Genomic DNA, 4,994 nt, shown 5'->3' on the forward strand with positions numbered 1-4,994 from the left:
TGTGAGTGTGTGACTATGCGAGTGTGAATGTGAGTGTGTCAGTGTGAATGTGAGTGTAACAGTGTGAATGTGAGTGTGAGACTGTGAATGTAAGTGTGAGTGTGAATGTGACAGTGTGAATGTGAGTGTGTAACTATGCAAGTGTGAATGTGAGTGTGTCAGTGTGAATATGAGTATGACAGTGTGAATATGAATGTGAGTGTGAATGTGAGTGTGTGTGTGTGAGACAGTGTGAAAGTGAATTTGTGACTATGAATGTGAGTGTGTGAGTGTGAATGTGATTGTGTGAGATTGAATGTGAGTGTGATTTTGACAGTATGAAAGTGAATGTGTGACTACGTGAGTGTGAATGTGTGTGTGAGTGTGAGTGTGAGTGTGAGTATGAACGTGAATGTGTGAGTGTGACCATGTGAAAGTGAACGTGTGAGTGTGAAAGTGAATGTGTGAGTGGTGAATATGAGTGTGACAACATGAGTGTGAATGTGAGTGTGTCAGTGTGAATGTGAGTATGACAGTGTGAATGTAAGTGTGAGAGTGTGAATGTGAGAGTGTGAGTGTGATAGTGTGAAAGTGAATATGTGACTATGTGAATGTGAGTGTGTGAATGTAAGTGTGTGTGAATGTGAGTGTATGAGTGTGACTGTGTGAAAGGGAATGTGTGAGTGTGAATGTGAGTGTGTGAGTGTGACAGTGTGAAAGTTAATGTGTGAGTGTGAATGTGAGTGTGTCAGTGTGAATGTGAGTATGACAGTGTGAATGTAAGTGTGAGAGTGTGAACGTAAGAGTGTGCGTGTGATAGTGTGAAAGTGAATATGTGACTATGTGAGTGTGAATGTGAGTGTGTGAATGAGAGTGTGTGTGAATGTGAGTGTGTGAGTGTGACAGTGTGAAAGTGAATGTGTCAGTGTGAATGTGAGTATGACAGTGTGAATGTAAGTGTGAGAGCATGAACGTGAGAGTGTGAGTGTGATAGTGTGAAAGTGAATATGTGACTATGTGAGTGTGAATGTGAGTGTGTGAGTGTGTGTGTAAAAGTGAGTGTGTGAGTGTGAATGTGAGTGTGAGTGTGAATGTGAGCGTGTGAGTGTGTAACAGTGTGAATGTGTGACTATGAATGTGAGTGTATGAGTGTGATTGTGAGTGTGTGAGTGTGACTATGAATGTGAGTGTGACAGTGTGAAAGTGAATGTGTGAGTATGAATGTGAGTGTGACAGTGTGAAAGTGAATGTTTGTGTGTGAATGTGAATGTGTGACTATGTGAGTGTGAATGTGAGTGTTTCAGTGTGAATGTGAGTGTGAGTGTGAATGTGTGAAAGTGAATGTGAGTGTGACAGTGTGAAAGTGTGACTATGAATGTGACTGTGAATGTGTGAATGTGTGAATGTGAGTGTGTGAGTCTGAATGGGAGTGTGTGAACGTGTGTGAATGTGAGAGTGAGTATGAGTGTGTGTGAGTGTGAATGTGAGTGTGTGTGTGAGTGTGAATGTGAATGTGTGAGTGTGAGTGTGTGAATGGGAGTGTGTGAATGTGAGTGTGAATGGGAATGTGTGAGTGTGAGTGTGAGTGTGTGAGTGTGAATGTGAGTGTGAGTATGAGTGTGAGTGTGAGTGTGAATGGGAGTGTGAGTATGAGTGTGTATTGGGGTGGGGAAAGCTGGGGTTGGAGTTCAGCTTTGATGAACTCGACAGTTCAATCGGGCAGCCTTACAAAGAGTAGTTAACACTTGAGTGAGCTAACAGGGGGCCCACTGTAACCTGTGCAATGTAATACTGGCAACAAGGTCAATGCTGAAAAAGAAACAAATGGATGACTTGCATTTATATAGCTCCTTTCATGACCTTAGGATGTCCCAAAAAGCTTTACAACCAATGAAGTATTTTGAAATGTAGTCACAGTCCTAATGTAGGAAATGAAGGGAAAAAAGTGATTTTAAAAATAAAGCTAAATTACTGAGTAGTGAGGTGTGTTTTGGAGCCAGATGGTGGTCTAGTGGGAATGTCACTGGACTAGTAACCCAGAGACCCAAGCTAATGGCCTGGGAACATGGGTTCAAATCTGACTATAGCACCTATTAGAGTTTGAATTCAGTTAACAAAATCTGCTTCTGTAAGGGTGAACAAACTATCATCAATTGTTGTTAAAACCCAGCTGGTTCACAAATATCCTTTCAGGAAGGAAATCTGTTTGTTTTTGCCTGGTCTGGCTTATGGATCCTTTTGGAGTGTTAACGGTTGACCTTAACTGCCCTCTGAAGTGGCCCACCAGCCACTCAGTTCAAGGGCAATTAGGGCGGGCGACACATGCTGGTCTTGAGCAGCGACACCCACATCCCATGAAACAATACATTTTTTAAAAACACTCGCCAGTGTGACACGAAGGCCCTAAACATCGATCATCGCACCTGGGAGACCGTAACTGATGACAGGGGGAAAATGGTGACATCAGCTTGCATCACCATGACGATCAGTGGCTACAGCAGCTTGATGGCAGAGATGCCAACACCTTGTACCATGGTCTCCTCCACCATCAGCAAGAGCGCAGCATATGAATCTACCCCCATCCTCAATTTGAATTGCTGTATGCCCATCGTCTTAGGCAGATGCAAGGATGCTGACGACTCTCAAGTCATTTCATAATCCCTTTCTCTGTCTCACTCTTGCACACACTATTTCGCCAGAGTTCACCACAGAAATAAACCAGCGAGAGTTTCCATCAACTTTGTGAACCCTGATTTAAATGCTGCTGATGTCAGGACTCTCCCTTTAAGTTACAAGTTCACCCTTACTTGTGAATTACAGTGTTCAGTAATAGCAATTGCTGATGAAATGTCCTATAGCATCTCTGGTAGCAAAGAACTTGCACTTATAATTTGCAGTTAATACGTTTAATGCCTATCTTATCACTGAGCTGTACAGCCAAATCCTAGATTGGCCCAGGTTTGATTCTTAAGAAGTTCAAGACAAAACCAAAACCCACAGCCTTAACAAAAATCAATAAAATACAACCTAGTGAGAACCTGTAACAGCTGTCGGAGTGAGAGGGAGGATTCTACCTTTCCAGTGATTGAGAGGCTGTTCTGTTGTTGACAGTTTTACAAAAGGTTATTGTGTCTTCATTCATTCAACTTGGAAAGAAAATTTTTACATAGAATTTACGCTACAGAAACAGGCCACTCAGCCCAAATGTCCATGCTGGTGTTTATGCTGCAAATAAGCTGCTTCAAACTCTATTTCATCTAACTTTGCTGTCGATTCCTTTCTCTCTTGTATGTTTATATAGCTCTCCCTTAATGGATCTGTGCTTTTCACTTCAGCTACTCTGTGTGGTAACAAGTTCCCCATTCTGACCACACTCTGGGTAAAGAAATTCTGAATTGGGTTTTATATTTATGCCTCCTAATCTCATCTCCACCACAGTGGGAACACTGTCTCTATGTCTCTTTAATGAGTGTTCGCAGTGGCTGTACTGAGGGAGTGCTGCACTGTCAGAGCTGCTGTCTTTTGGATGACAGGTTAAACCTAAGTCCCATCAGCCTGATCAAAGGGCTGTAAAAGATCCTAAGGCACTATTTTGAAGAAGAGCAGGGGAGTTACGCCTGGTGTCCTGATCTATATTTATCCCTCCAATCAACGTCACAAAAAAAATGTTGACCTGGTCATGATCACATAGCTGTTTTTGGGAGCTTGCTGTGCACTAACTGGCTGCTTTGTTTCCTACGTTGTAACAGCGACTGTATTTTGAAAGTATTTCATTGGCTGTAAAGTGCTTTGAGATGTCCGGTGGTTGTGAAAAGTGCTGTATAAATGCAAGTCTTTTTTGTTTATAATCTTGAAGACCTCCATCAGGTCACACTTCAATCTTTTCTTTCTCTACAAAACAAAAGAACCACAACCTGATTAATTTTTCTTGTTGGGTATAACCTCTCTGAACTTGCAGCATTTTACTCAAAGTCAATTCTTACACCTTCTCCAGCGTCTTTTTCTCCTTTTTAATGTATGGAGACCAAAAATATTCACAGCATTACAAGTGTGGTCACGAGGAAAAGAGTGTTTGAGGACCAGGATCACAAACCTGGGACAAAGGTCAAGGTTGACCATGCAGCAGTGATCCCCGCGCTCCGATATGTTTCACAGCCCGGGACAGCCTTTAAGCAGCACCTCAAGCACTGGAGAAGTATCACTGGGGGTTCCTTTCGCAAGATTCCCCAAGTCCGGAAGGCAAGAAAGATGGTTCAACCACAGCGTCCTCTCCCAAGCATCGAGGCGCTAATCACTGAACACCAGCTCCGCTGGGTGGCGTGTGTAGCTCGTATGCCTGACACCAGACTCCCCAAGCAACTGGTCGCAGCCGGGCACTCCCAGGCGGAAAGCGGAAACGCTTTAGGGATCTCCTCAAAGTATCCCTGGAGCCGTCAAGTATCCCTGCTGACTCACGGGGGTCCCTGGCTCATGACCGACCAAATTGGAGACAGCTCATTCAGGAAGGCACCGAACACATCGAGAGGTTTCGTTGGGAGAGCACAGAGAAGGATTCGAGGCATCGGAGGGAGCGCGCAAAACTCCAATCGGTCCAGCTACTCAACCCGTTCGATCAGCACCTGACCAGCATGTGACAGAGTCTGCAGATCGCACATGGAACTGATCAACCACCTCAGAACCCATGGAATCAGAGTGGAAGCAAGTCACCCTTAATCCCGAGACATGGTCTAACTAAAGTTCTGTACAAGAAAACTTTAGGCTGCAAGAAGGCATTACAAAAAAAAATCGAGCTTCATGAATTGAAACCTTCCAATGCTGCATTTAGGCAAAGGACTCTCAAAATTTACTGAAATTGTGTGTAAAACACATAATTGAGTATGTGGTTCTTTGCTGCCATCTAGTGATCTTTGAGAGAAATAATGAGCACTGGAGGAGATGAGTGATTGCTTTGTGTATTTGTCGTCACTATAACAACCAGGAACACCAATACTTGGGCAAGGTCTGCCTTCATTCTG

This window comes from Carcharodon carcharias, chromosome 7, assembly GCF_017639515.1.
Source record: "Carcharodon carcharias isolate sCarCar2 chromosome 7, sCarCar2.pri, whole genome shotgun sequence".
Taxonomy (NCBI): domain Eukaryota; kingdom Metazoa; phylum Chordata; class Chondrichthyes; order Lamniformes; family Lamnidae; genus Carcharodon; species Carcharodon carcharias.